The sequence below is a fragment of the Podarcis gaigeae genome, assembly GCF_964106915.1.
Source record: "Podarcis gaigeae genome assembly, chromosome: 6".
Taxonomy (NCBI): Eukaryota; Metazoa; Chordata; class Lepidosauria; order Squamata; family Lacertidae; genus Podarcis; species Podarcis gaigeae.
The window spans coordinates 39,064,155-39,078,710 of NC_139682.1; the positions used below are offsets into that span (position 1 = coordinate 39,064,155).

Genomic DNA, 14,556 nt, shown 5'->3' on the forward strand with positions numbered 1-14,556 from the left:
TTCATAGCAGGAACAATGTTGCCTTTCAAATTCTTACTGCTGTTGTACTGTCTTAAAACGGTAAAGGACCCTGACAGTTAAGTCCAGTTGCGGCACTCATCTCGCTTTACTGGCCGAGAGAGCTGACATTTGTCCGCAGACAGTTTTTCCGGGTCATGTGGCCAGCATGACTAAGCCGCTTCTGGCGAAACCAGAGCAGCGCACGGAAACACCGTTTACCTTCCCACTGCAGCAGTACCTATTTATGTACTTGCACTGGTGTGCTTTCAAACTGCTAGGTTGGAAGGAGCTGGGACTGAACAACGGGAGCTCACCCAGTCACAGGGATTCAAACTGCCGACCTTCTGATCGGCAAGCCCAAGAGGCTCAGTGGTTTAGACCACAGCGCCACCCGCGTCCCTCTTACTGCCTTACTAGTACTTAAAAATAGTCATTTTTATTTTTATTTTGGTAACGGTTCCTGGCCAAATACCTCCCAAATACCTAAACAGAAACCCCCTCTCCCTTGCCCAAACCCATTTAGTCACCATTTAGCATCCTATTTAACTCATCTGAATATGAATCAAATAATTCTGCATATCAAAACAACAAGACAAAACTTCGAAGGGAAAGAGTTGAAAGAAATGCTGCTGTATCAAAGACATCCAGGAAGTTCACTCAGAACTCTTGGGAGTCTTGGAAGTGCCTTGTACTTTATCGTTGTCCATCACTACTCCTTTGCCTTGCCTCCGCATACATTTTGAGCTCTGCATCTCTGTGTGGACTGTTTTAGCATTTGGAAGTTTTGCAATTGTTCTTGCATGCATCTGTGCACAACAGATGTCACTTTCAGGCAGTGAATAACTCTAAAATAACTCTGTAAAGAAGAGGGAGGGGGAGAATCACTGGATTCTTCAGCTCTGCTAGAACATCGAAATTGTGCAGTCAACCTTCCAGTACAAATTTAAGGCTGGCATGTTTCTGTTTTGAGGTGCTCACCAGAGCCTTTCTTTTATCTAGTCTTTCAGAATTACCCCAACAAAGCAAAATATTCCGTCTTTCATACTCTGATTTTCAAGAATCGCTCCCCAAATGGTCCTTTTGTCATGCCTTGGTGCTCCTAATGGTTTCCTCTCACAGCTGAGACAGGCCATTTGAACTCCAGTAAACTTATCTGTGGGGCCGAAAGGGTTAACACACAGCTTGCTGCCAGGGGAACACACACCCCTGGAACATTTTGGAGGGAAAACCATTTGCTCCTCTCACCATGCTGAAGTGATTAGCTGTTGTAAGAAAAACCCTCTCCTGAGGCTAACACTGCTGGTGACCTAGGCCTGCAGAGTTTCATGCATCCATAGAAACAGGTTGTTTTTTTACCCCCCCCCTCCAAATTAACAAATTTCCAAAATGTATTTGAGTGGAGTGTGGAAGGCTTGAAGTTTTCAGACATTTGCAGAAATGAAACGGTTAAAAGCATGTGCTCGGGTGTATGCCTAAAAGCAACTGTCTTTTCCAAACTGCAGTGCCTTTGCTGCCCTTTGAGTTAAATCAAAAATTATATTGCATGTGTCACTGGGATGTGCACTAGCTTTTCTCGAGGATTGAAAAACATCTGCTTTGTGTTGCTTTATAAACGGGAATGAGCTGGTGGGGGTTAATGACACGAAACTTTGCTCTGTTTTTAAGCTGTGCCTCTTCAGGAGATGCTTGCCAACCCTAAAAAGAGTTAAGCTAGCAAGTGTAACTGTGGCAGAGCCACATGAAGCTGACGATGCGAACATGAGAAAGGGGAAGCTTGGAAATGAAGCAAAGAAACCAAGATGAGGAGGGAGCACAGAGATATGGGTGCTGAGCCTGGGAGTGACTTTCTCTTGGTTTGTCCGACCCTGGTACTGCTGGCATCGGCTCTCTGGGGAAAGCTGCAGTTCTGCTGTTAAAACACAAGGAGCAGCCTGGAGAATTTTGAGCTGCGTCACACAGCTCAGAGGGGGAGAGAGAGAGAGAGGGAAAGCAAGCTCTGTCGATAGGTCTACTAGCAACAGCCCTGCTGCAGCAAGAGAGAGAGCTCATGAAAGAGAAGTGATAACAACATTGGGAAGCATGCTTCCTTTACCCATACAGCATATTTTTTAAAAAAAGAACCGCTATTTTGAAGCTTGTTTGGTACCAGCAGATTTTGTCCACTGATGATACCGGAAAGATGCAACGCAGTTAATCCCGCAAGGGGGGGCATACATAGGAAGGGTTAATGGGAGGAAAATTCTGGAATGTTCTATCCTGCGGCGGCGCAAACAGAGGGTTGAGGACTGCACAGGTGTAGATGAACAGAATTCGTGGTTCCTCTTTTTCCTTACGTACGTATCGGATTGGGATGTGGGGTGGGGGAGTTGAACCGACTGTCTCATTTATGTTGTGTATGTGTGTGTGGGGGGGTATTTGTTGGGGTTTCTTTCTGTCCCCAAACTCTCCACCCCCAGAACTCTTACACCCCATGTTATTTTTCTGTGGCTAGATACTGTTGGCTGTGTCCTGCGTCACACCAATGGAATGAAGGCACAGGTTGTAAAATGTCACTGCGTAGCTGTAATGCAGATTTGGGGAAGGAAGAGAGAACAGTAGTTTTTCAGAGGTTAACATCAAGGAGTTGGCAGAGGGGTTAAAAAGACAGTCTCTGGATTTTTAAATCTGAGGGACTGTATCTGCATAGTTCAGAAAGTGGCGAATGATGACGCAGTGATCTTTGCCTAGCATGTTACTGGGTTTAAAAAGCATCAGGGGGAACAGGTACACTGTGAATCTCCAGGCCAGCTGAAAGGGACTGAGTTAAGAAGGGAAGATAGCGTTTAGGAATTAAATGTCATCATTTTGGCGTTGGAAAGTTGTTTACCTTGCTCTCTCCGTGTCTCCATGTTGGCAGTCTTCCAGCTCACATGTGATAGTCTTCCCTGTACTGCTGCATCATTAACTGAGTGCCTGAGCCTACACATGATTGGCCGGGGAGGGCTCTTATTCTAAACACACATTTCCATTGGAGGGAGAGGCAGTGGCAGGTGAAAAGCTGCCTCAGATTGGCTGGGGCCAGGATATCAAATCTAAATGTTCCATTCCTCTTGCTTTAAAAGGGGGTCTGAACAATTTGTGACTTAAAATGTTGGCTGTTTGCTTCTCTCCACCCCTCCTTTTCCTTAAATCAGGCATTTTGGAATGTGTTTGTGTTCTCAAGGCTGGTCATTTAAAGAGAAAAGCAAAAAAGCAGGAACTTGAGTATTGTGGATTAGTTTAGTTTATTACTGGTTCAAGTGACGCAGAAGGAAAAACAAATATTCTGTGACTCGAGTTGCATCAGTAACAGGCGTGTTTCCGGCTGCTGTGAGACAAGCCACGATGACGTGACATTATTATAGGCTTCAGAAGAGACAACAAAAAAGAGACTATGGTGGGTGGCTATCTCTCTCTGTGAGTGGAAAAATTCTAACTAGGCAGAGCTATTTACATGTATTGTAAACTATTTGGGGTAGTGAGAGTGCCTGCCACTGGTATATATGTAAAAACCTGGACTGAACCAAAACTGAAATGTGTCCTAGGTTACGTCAGTGTAACCTCAAAGTCAGTGCTGTGATGGGATTGAATGGCAACAGAACATAGTGGTAAGATCTATGAGGCTTGCTTTCTGTCATTTTGTTTTGTTTTAAAAGGAGGGGATGGAGAGTTCTAAGATGGCTGGAGAACGATAGGTGGACGGTCAAGAAGAATAAACCACCAGATCGAGCCAGGGAGCGGAGTGGGGGGATGAGGATCCGGCATATAGGTAGACGTAGTGCTTGCTTTAACCATTTCATGAATCAGATTTTCCATACTGGACAATCCCATAGCCAATCCCAGTCAACCATTTATTCTGTTCTGGAGGATGGGGTCTATCTTCTCTTCTTCTCTTTGGAACCTGCCATGAAATCCAGAGTAACTAGCATTATCACATAACATGAGAGGGTGAGTTTCTTGTGGCGTTTTCTCATAAAATGCTCCAATGAATTGAAGGGTTTACGATGGTAAAAGGATTTGTGTTGGTGACTCACCGGCATAGAGAGAGTCAAGTACAGACAGTCGTTCAGCAGCAGTTTGCTGGCTTTGGAACCAGATCAGATGCATTTTGATTCTTCATCTTAATTTCTTTTAAAGTACTCTGTCTTCTCAAGTGTTGTTACAAGATGTATTCTCACCAGTAGGCTTTAAAAGCCCCAAGAAAGGTGAATATGCATAGTCTTCTATTCAGATTTGCTAGCTCAAAGGAGCAAGAGGCGGAGGGGAAGGAGAGAAATAATCAGGAAGCCATTTCTGGAGGCAGACATGATGCGTGGAAGGAGGAAAGCAAGGAGACACAGCAAATACACCCCTCCTGTATTATCCCCTCATGCACACCTTCATTTTTCCTTTCTGATTTGCCAAGTGTTATGCCTAATTTGAAATTCTTTCATTGTAGGTGCACCACTTCTCTCTCTTTCCCTCCCCCTCGCCCCCGGTGTGAGCCCTTGCTCTGCAGAGCTGTCTCCTCCAGAGGCAGTCTTGCATCCTGCAGTGCTAGTTCCGCAGAGGAGGGCAACAGGAGGCACAACTGCGATGGCTGCTCCTGGGAAGGGACCGACTCGGTGCTGAGATCATGCTTGTTCCTGGCAGGACTTGGAGACTATAATGCAGCTGGGTAGGTTGGGAGAGTGCTGGGTTAAATTCATTTTGACCGACGCCATCTAAACAAACACCTCTTGTGTCTTCTAGACATGACCACTAGGGGTTACATATCCATAATGGCGTTCCTTAGTATTTTGGGGAGTGAACTGGATTCATAAATGAGGAATACGGATGGAACAAACTCCTCTCTTTTCTTTATTCCCTAAAACACTTTTCTGAATGTTTAGGACTGAGCATGGAGATAGATTTGCTATTTTTCTTACCACGCTCAGATATGTTGGTGTTTGTTTGTTTGTTTTTGTGAATCTGGATTAGGGGGCTTGTTTTTTTAAACCACTTTCTTTGGTGATCGGTGGCTGCTCCTGCAAGGGAATCTATGGAACCTGAAAGCTACAAGGAGTGAGAGAAGCGTAATATTTCTGTAGGTTGATGAGGAAAGCAAGACTGTCCATCTCGTGTGTCCGGAGTTATATTCATACAGGGACACTGGAGGCAGGTGAGCCTTGGCTGAAAGTAGTTTGGAAGCTTATGTGGTTTACTTCGAAGTCTGAAAATTTGCTGTTCTCGGCTGAGCTTTGTGACCTTGGGCTAATTTGTTTCTTTCTGCTTGCTTCCGTTTTCTTTTCTGCAAAGTGGGCATGGCAAGAACTGATTCTGATCAATGTTTCAAACTGTATTTCTTTAACAAGGAATACCTCCAAGTCTTTGCCAAGACCATAATTCTCCCTCATAGGCCTGGGATTGTTCCATTGCAATAAGACTCCACAGTTTTTGTGAAGTACACTGAGGCATGATAGAACATATCAGGGCAGTGTAACAACTCCTATGCATTTTTTAATTGGTGCTATCTAAGCAAGCAGCTGGACATGATTCTAAATGGTGTTATTTTTGGTAGTGGTCCATTGTGATGCATCTGTATTTTGCTGTTCTTTGAGAAGGCAGAAGATGCAAACAAAAGTGGGTGTGAGGAAGAAACACATTTTTAAAACCTCTGTATTAAAACTACACGTCATTACTCAAAACTGTTTGTGGTGTCTGCATGTGTTGCTTTCACCGCAGGTAACAGCAGAAGAATATAGATGGCGGCAACTGCACTCCTGGCCATTTTGTTGCTGGCAGAGTAGATTCAGTGCTTGCAGCACTGCTGCTGTTAATTTCCACGTCATATCAAAACAGTATTGGGTTTTGTGTCGGGAGCTTTGCTGATGCTATGAGGAGAATAAAGTCTTCTTGAAAATTTCGTTTATTCTATCGCTTTTCTCTCTCTCGGATTCTTAAGAGAGCACGTTAAAAAAAAAACCTACCCTTGTGCTTATAGAACTTGCTTTCCCCCCGACCCTTTGAGCCCCTCCCTTGCAAAAATAAAAAACAACACAGTTCCACTTTGCAATTTTTTAATCCAGCGCTCGGGAGTGTTTTGCAGTAGTTTGGGTGTGGCCTTTGTCGACTATTTCCACCTCCCTCCCCAACCTTGTCAAGGGTAAGAAAAAGAAGGTTGGGTTTCTGTTGTGGTTGTGATGATAATGGAAAAGAATGAACTTGAAACTATTTATTAAGAGGGCCACATATAAAGTACAAGTGTCCCTGTATTAAAGATGGCAATGGAGAATTGTGTTTCTGAATAGGTTAGGTTTGTTGCCATTTTTTTTAAAAAAATAAAAGTAGCTTGATTTTTTAAAAGAAATTTCTCTTAGCACGACTGCTTCCCCTCACCGAATTGCTTGCCTGAGCAGGGGCAATGCCACGCAGCTGCTTGGGTGGCCATTTTGCTGCATCACCATCTACCACTAGCGTATTCCAGATCCCCAGATTATGTTTTACTTGTGGTTCTGAGACATACGCCCAGAACCAACATCTTTATTTTGTTACCAGCCATTACTTCTGCAACAGTCTGAACTCAAATATGAATTCAAAAGCAATGTGAAACCCTAAATTATGGTCAGAATCAGATACGTGTTTTACAAAAACAAAACACCCTATAATTGTTTGAAACTAAGTTAATTGGGAGTATTCTAATGATTCACTCCATTGTGTTGCATAGCTGCATCCTGCAGTCTCTTGAACTTTCTTTTGCAGCATTGTATGTTTACTTGCCAGAGAGATGGGATACTAAATTTAGAAGGGGCATGAATTCCACTTCAGGTGTAATCATATGTAATGATCTATCCCAAATTATTTACTTGAGTCACATTGGAACACCCCACTTGGTATGACTTGTACAACAATGAAGCCCAGGTGGTGGGATGAGACCCACTAGGGGATAATGGGAACTCTCTGGGTAGTTCATTAGCCTGCTTGTGGTTTGAACTGACAATAATATAGCGCAGGGAATAGCAATAATGTAGCACACAGAATAGTAAATAAGGAAGGATTTCTCGGCTTACATTTGGATGGAAACTATCACATTAAAAAAAACCACCAAGCTAATACTTAGAAACCATATAGAAAACATTGTTGTGGGATAAATGGATGTTTTGATGTCAGGTCCCCAAAATATTGAGCAATTACCTCCAGGTAGAAAAACTCTTCACTCTTTCACAAATGTATGCAGGTGTGGAAGTACCGTATTTTTTGCACCATAACACTCACTTTTTTCCTCCTAAAAAGTAAGGGGAAATGTCTGTGCGTGTTATGGAGGGAATGCCTACGGGTGGCATGCCTACGGATTTTCCTCCTCTAAAAACTACGTGTGTGTTATGGTCGGGTGCATGTTATAGAGCGAAAAATACGGTATTTGCATTTATACCTGTTTTCTTGTCAAGACGGCAGTGCATCGTAAGTTGTGCTTTTCTCTGTGGCTGCCATTATCATAGCATTATTGGTAGTTTCTGCCATAGTAGCAGCAGTATATATGTATACAGATAACACACACAGAGAGAGAGAGAGGGGGGGGGGGAGAAAATGCACTAGCCCTCACTTTTGTTTTGGTACTTTCCTTGCCCTTCCAAAGAAGCAGACAGACTCTCTGGTCTGGCAGACTTTATCTTCCCATGTACTTGCTGCTACTATTTTTCACAGTTTTTGCAAATCTAAGGACCTGATATATTGCTTCTGCTGCCTTTTTATGGTTGTTGGTGGTAAGATGTCCTCTGTAGTCTGTGGCCTGCATGTTAAAATCGGACCCTGTAGAGAACTAGCAGTTGAACATGTCTAATCTAAATGCGTCACAACATCTCCTGAGTGGCAATCTTGTCAGGCTACCCATGGCCACTTATTTGGCTCCAGATAATTTCAGATCTACTGCTAAATTGAATAGCAAGCAGGAAGTGTAAAGGTTGATTGGTGTGGCCTTTGACTAATATAACTGCAATAATATTGCTTGTTCTCTTAATGCATTCCTTATTTGTTTAGGGAGTTAGATTAAACACTTCTAGTATTTATTCACAAGTGGAATGAAAGTCTGTTCATGTCTCAAGAACAGGTAAAAACAATACATGTGCTTCATAGGTGGCCCTGTGATGTAGACTGCTGCCTTAACTCAGTTAGGGCGTATCCATATGTGGCTGTGGCTCTGGTCCAGACATTTATGACTGTAGCAGAGGATTGCGTGGTCAGGGCTTAGTTCATGAAGCCATTCATTTCTCCCTTGTGTTGAAGTGTGTTTGAACTTGGGACAGATATGCCCTTATCCCGCCTTGCAGAAGATGCATTTGACAGAGTCAGAGGCCCTGTTGGTGTTGCAGATCATGGATTGAGGCTGAAATAATTCATTGATCATGGTGTCAGTGTGAGACAAAACAATGAAGGGGATTTTTTGTGACCCAAATATTTAGCTTTCGATTGATTAATAAGTAAATAAATCAGACTTCTTTTATAATTTTGAAAAATAAAAATAACAGCAGGGCTCCAAAGAACCAATTCTGTGTGCGTGAGAGATAACTGCAGCCTTCTGGTTCATGTAAAGAAGACCTTGTTTTTCACATGGAGGACAGTTCTTGAAACGGTGTAACGGGGTTGCAAGAAGAAGAAGAAGAAGAAGAAGAAGAAGAAGAAGAAGAAGAAGAAGAAGAAGACCTCACAAGGCATGTCCTAGTACCTAAAGTAGCTCTTTAGATCCAGTTAACCAGCTAACCAGTTTCGACCTTTTTCTCACAGTTGGCTTCCTTCATATGTTGCATGTACATATTTTTAAACAGTGTTGTGGGGTTGTGTAAGGAAGTACATCTGTGCTACAGAGTAGAAGGGGAGTAGAAACCACATGGTATCATTGCCCTCTTTACACTGGTAATGGTAACTCCCCAAATGGACTGTACCACTCTAGGCCGTTCTACCTCCTTTCGTGCTTGTGCCCTGTGGTATGGGGTAAAGAAGAGTAACTTTCTTTAACTCCCACTGCTTTGATACAGTGAGGATTTCAGTGCGACAGTCAGAGGCAGATCTGATTGCTGTGGCGTGTAGCGTTGGATCACCAGGGCTTCTCCCACTTCACCCTCATTCACCCTGCAGCCAAAGTTTCAAAAATGTGTTCCATGGATGTTTCAAAATCTGTGACAAATTTCTAAAAGGGATAGTTTTCTGTGCACTGGACCGGGAGGGTGGGGAGTTGCATGCTGTGTGCACCACAGGGCTAGCAAGGTCATTGGGCATCTGATGAGGGCCACATCCCAGCAAGGCCCACTGTTGGCTCGCAGTGCCTCCCTATTCTTCCTCTTCCTACTTGCTGTTTCTGTGCATTTCCCAAGCATGCAAGGCCTGGTAAGAGCAAAGTGAGGAAGCAGCTGCCTCCACCCAGTGCAGATCAGGCACAGTGCCTCGCCACTGCCAAAAAAAGCTGAAACCAACACTGTGCACCAGCAGTAGCCATAATTAATGCTAACCAGGGTGTTCATCTTCACCAGGATTTGAAACTAGGATTTAAAGTGGATTTGCAAGCTTCGGTTGTGAGAGAAGCTGGCTAGCATGAGGTAAAGAGCCAGCTTTGTGTTAACTTTCATAGGTGATTTAATGAGATCTTTGAAGAGGGAAACTGCATCTGTTGTAGAACATGGTTCAGTTGGAACATTGTCCTAGTCCGTGTTTTTAAAATTCCTGTTAGGGATGAAAGAAGGTACCTCTTTCTGTTCTGCCCTGTTTTCATCGCATGCGTCCCTATTTCCGTTGTGCTGCTGTTTGTCTTCTGCCAAAGACTACACTATTTGTTTTGCTGTTTGCTGTGACAAAGTTACGTAACCTGCCTAATGTCCGTAATTAACTATGTAATCTACGTAAATCACGTCATTACGTTCTTCCATCCCATTTGTTTCAATGCAAAGGAAACACAATACAAATGGGATTGGGGGGCGGAACATATCATTGGTGGCCAGAAAGCAACAGCAAATACTGACCTTATTTGCTGGATTGATTTCCATTCTAGACATGATAAATAAATGGGCAATTTCTGCTACAGTCATACCTTGGGATAAATGTGCTTCAACTTAAATATTTTTGGGTTGCGCTCCGAGGCGACCTGGAAGTAACGGAGCACATTACTTCCGGGTTTCGCCACGCGCACATGCACAGACGGTCAAAATGACGTCACATGCATGCACGGAAGGAGAGAAACGCGGCACGCGCAGACGCGGGTTGCGTTTGCTTCAGGATGCGAACGGGGCTCCGGAACAGATCCTATTCGCATCCTGCGGTACCACTGTATTTCCATTTTCACCATAATTTTCCTAGTTGGTATCATAATAAGACAAATGGGGATCCAAATGCAAAATGTGGTGGGGCACTGCCAATACCTCGCAGTTCCTGGGGGTGGGGGAGAGTCTTGTGACATTGTTCGAAGCCCAAAAAGGACAGCGAGGGAGAAAAAGGATACCATCCTTCTTTCTCACCTTTTGAAATCTTCCCTACCTATTATTATTTTATTTTGCAGCATGCGTTCCTGCCAACCTAATTCTCACCTTCAGAACAATATAAGATGTTAGAGCATCAAGCAAGCCCATTTCCCACCTTCCTAATTCCTCCTCACCCACCTACTCAATATAACCAACGTTTGTGATGTTCTGCAGCTGCTGGATGCTAACTGATTATGCTCAGCCTTCTTCTGGCCTGGGGAGGGGATGTTCGAAATTTTTCAAACGCATTACTGTGCATCTGGGAAGTCCCCTTTTCACCACCAAACTGAAAGACATAGTGCCATCAAGTTCAGCATTATCAGAATGAGATAAAGCATAACTTCTTTCTCTCTAAGGAATGTTTTGGTTTTTTAACATTGTCAGTCATGTTGTCTGTCACCACACATTTTAATTTGGGGTGTTTAGCTTTTCCATTTTGGCTTGCTCTAACTGGTTTGTCTATTGGGGTATAAATTCTTTTGTACTGGACCTTTTTCTAAATGCTACCATAGTTCATGGTGGCTTTAGCAAGGCAGGAGAGGCCCTGCAAAGGACGTCCTTTCTTTTGCTTCTGAAAATGAGGCACTGGGCTGCAGTAGAGCCCTTTTACCAGCACCACTCTCTGCAATGCAGCAGGTATTCATGACTGCCACCCCTATGGTCCCTTAATTGGTGCAGTGGGAGTAAATAAAACACTTAAGGATGTGCTACATTTTCTCCCCCCACCCCCGCCCATCATTAGAAGCAGCTGAGCAACATGGCTTAACTTTTGTAAAAAGCCCAACCCTTTCTTATCAGAAGTCGTTTGACAACATTGTTCTCATTGGCTTCAACTGACGGTAACTTCTATTACTTCGCGGAAATATGGCCCTTTGATGAAAGAGGGGGAGTTTTAAAATCACGAGTCAGACGTTCAAGAATGTGATAAACACTACAGTTTTAAATAAGGAAACATAAATGTGGGGAATTGGTTTTTTACTTGTATGCTGTTTCTTCTGTTGATGCCAACTTCCTTTTGCTTTATTTTCCCAGAATTCTTACCTCATGAACAATCTCATATCAGATGCGCAACAGACCACAAAGTTTGGAGAGAATGATGCCTAATAGCAGGAATTCTGTCTCGTCTGGTAGATGATGCTTGCCATTCCTTCGTCCCATCAAAACCTGATGTGGTAAGGCACAGGGGTGCACATAAGCTTCTGGTTTTCTGCTATTTTAAGATCTTGCTTTTTCAGAGTATGATGCAAATTCTTATGGACCCAAATAGCATCGTTGAAGAAAATAATTCAACATAGAAAGTATGAACAAATGAGATGGCATTATCGGCTGTAACTCTTTTAATTTGTTTACAGTTATTAGCTCCCTTCTTTATTGATACCCATATTATTCCTTGCAACTATCATCTCTGGGCACATACTTGATAGTCATTACCCAGTGAAAACATACTTGATTTTTTTCCTAATAAAAGTGGGATATAATTTTTAAAATAAAAATACAAAATGGGGACATAGGACACTCTGTTATACTAAGACAGACCATTGGTCCATCTAGCTCAGTACTATCTTCACTGCCTGACTGCAGCTGTCCAGGGAGCCCACCACTGGGGTGTCGTGTGAGCAGAAGGAAAGGAATCTCAGGACCACTTCTTGAACTAGGCCACTGATAATGCGGAAAAGAAAATACTTGGCTCCTGGTTGCATAGCAGGTCCCTTCGAGTTTCCTCCCTTCCCAAATTTATGTCTGTGCATCCACTTGGAATAATTCCTATAAAAGCTCCAGTTCCCATCCAGTGGCCTTTACATAGCTGGGAATGTAACTTTTGGAACTGATGGGTGTACTTCTGGTTGGAAAAGTTCAACTGCAGTAAAGGGTAAGGAGGCGAGCCTAATTTATGTCTGGGAATAGGACCAGAACCCTGCAGGAGTCTTCATCCAGCTCCACCCCCCATTCTGCCAGCCTCCTGAGCCTGCCCGTAATTGGTCAGTTTCACAGGCAGGCTAAATTCAAAATTCTACCCCACACTCTCAGCCAGCGGGGAGAGGTCATGTCATCTCCCGCCAGCTGCTGGAAGCAGAGAAAGGAGCCTGGCGGTGGCAGCGAGCCACGCCACAGCTGCCGCCCACAATCCAGGTGCGCAGAATTTCTGGCAGGAGGTTTTCCCATCCCTATCTGGAGATACCAATAGTTGGACCTAGGACCTTTTGAATGGAAAGCATGTGCTCTGCCAATGATCTAGGCCCTTCCCCGCATAAAATTAGCTTTCCTGTGAAGTCATTCTTCATTGACCTCTGTATCTTGGTCAAGTTGCCAGAGTTTCTTAGGCTCAGTATATAAATGATTAATCTTTAGATCAAATTGAACAATTATCCTTACTATTGCAGATGAAGAAGAGCAGTTTGATTTTCAAATTGTTGTGTTGGCTAAAGCTCCAGAAAAGTAAAGAGACTGCGGAGTGCTTTGAGAAAGAACGTTTTGAGTTACTTGCCTTTGGGCCAAACAACACATTACGTGTGGTGTCCTTCAGATGATGTTGGACATCAACTCCCAACATCCCTTACCCTTGGCCATGCTGACTGGGACTCATGGGAGTTGGAATCAAGCAATAACTGTAGGGCACCACGTTGGCTTTTCCTGTGATACATTATTCATATGGTTTGCTCTTGAGTGCAACATTTTCCTAGCACTGAAGAGCAATATATAGTGTATTCCCTGAGCTGGATCAGTACCAGGGAGGGTGTTAACCCTTCCCCCCCCCCGCAGTCCCAATAGAAACTGGGCCTAGTGTTTGCATGGGTGGAGCTCCATTCACTCCACTGGGAGCCTTTACTCCCATGTAAATAGCTACAAGAGAAGCAACGTGGCTCAGAACTGTAGCAGGAGAAATGGTTAAAGCCACCTACACATTGTGATCCCAGTCAAGCTCTCTCCCCTTTCCCTAAGCACTGGCTCTTTGTAAAAGACAAATTGTGAACACAAGGCTTGTTTTTTGGTTTATACCCATGGATCTCATTTTAAACAATTTTGTAACATACATAAATTTTAATAATAATAATAATAATAATAATAATAATAATAATAATAATTTTGGATAGTGCTGAATGCTGATGACTGAAACAACCGGCAAACAGCCAATTTCTCTCTCTCTCTCTCTCTCTCTCTCTCTCTCACACACACACACACACACACACACACACACACCCCTACACCCCTCCTGTGCTTGGAGAATCTGTAACTCAACTTGTGTCCCATAAATGACTAAAGAACTTCACATTCTTATTTTCTGTATGATTGTGCACCTGCGTGCTTTTGCCTAAGTAAAAGTCTGAACTTATTTACAGCACAACCCTATGCATACTTACTCAAAGGGAAGACCCATTGTACTTAACAGGGCTTATTCCCATGAAAGTGTGCACAGGACTGTAACTTTGTTGTAATAATAGTCTCATCAGCAAGTCTTTAAAGTGTGTGATGGTGAAAAGGGGCAGAAGGAAGCAGAAGACTCTCCTTCTCTTCCTTTGTCTGCCCCACCCATGTGTACTTCCATAGTTTGACTAGTCTGTAATGGCAGTGGTGGCTGTTCCATATGCCTTCCTAGTGTGTTGAGAATAAAATGATGCCACAGAGGCTCCAGTACACATGAAACAGTGAGACAGAATTGATACAGAGACTGTGTGGACTGCTGGTATTGGCCTGGGAGAAGTGTGTTGGCTGCACTGAAGACAGCAAGCTCCAAACATATTGCAGAGGCTTGGGTTGCACTGGTAAAGTGAACAAAACCAGTCTTCCCTGCTCTGGTCCTCAAGCAATCTTGGTTATGGAGACTGGCATGAATGTGCTAGAATGAAGGCACATATATGAGTTATAGAATAATAAAAATGTATTATTTATACCCCTCCCATCTGGCTGGGTTTGTCTGGTGAGGCTGATAGGCTGAAACAAACCCCTTTACCTCGTTGATCATTCACATAGTTGTTTAAGGTTGTTATTACTATTCCGTTTGGGGGTTTTGTAGCCTGTGATGATAGGTGGGAAAATGCATTCCTCGTGAATAAAGCCTCCTGAGTAAAACAAAAAT

At 43.4% G+C, this 14,556-nt stretch overlaps 2 long non-coding RNA genes across 4 annotated transcripts in view; one reads left to right on the forward strand and one right to left on the reverse strand.

The window, feature by feature from the left end:
• Positions 1 to 420: 420 nt before the first annotated feature.
• LOC310847650 lies at positions 421 to 2,935 on the reverse strand. The gene is made up of 2 exons (XR_014565936.1): positions 2,867 to 2,935; positions 421 to 856 (listed from the first exon to the last, which is right to left on the reverse strand). It is a non-coding gene; the product is annotated as an uncharacterized lncRNA (long non-coding RNA).
• Positions 853 to 14,556, forward strand: part of LOC310847645 — a 29,625-nt gene continuing 15,921 nt past the window's right edge. Inside the window, exons 1-3 of one of the 3 annotated variants that reach the window (XR_014565929.1) lie at positions 853 to 2,333; positions 4,457 to 4,675; positions 11,514 to 11,653. This is a non-coding gene — a long non-coding RNA (uncharacterized lncRNA). The other 2 variants (XR_014565930.1, XR_014565931.1) reach the window with 2 other exon arrangements.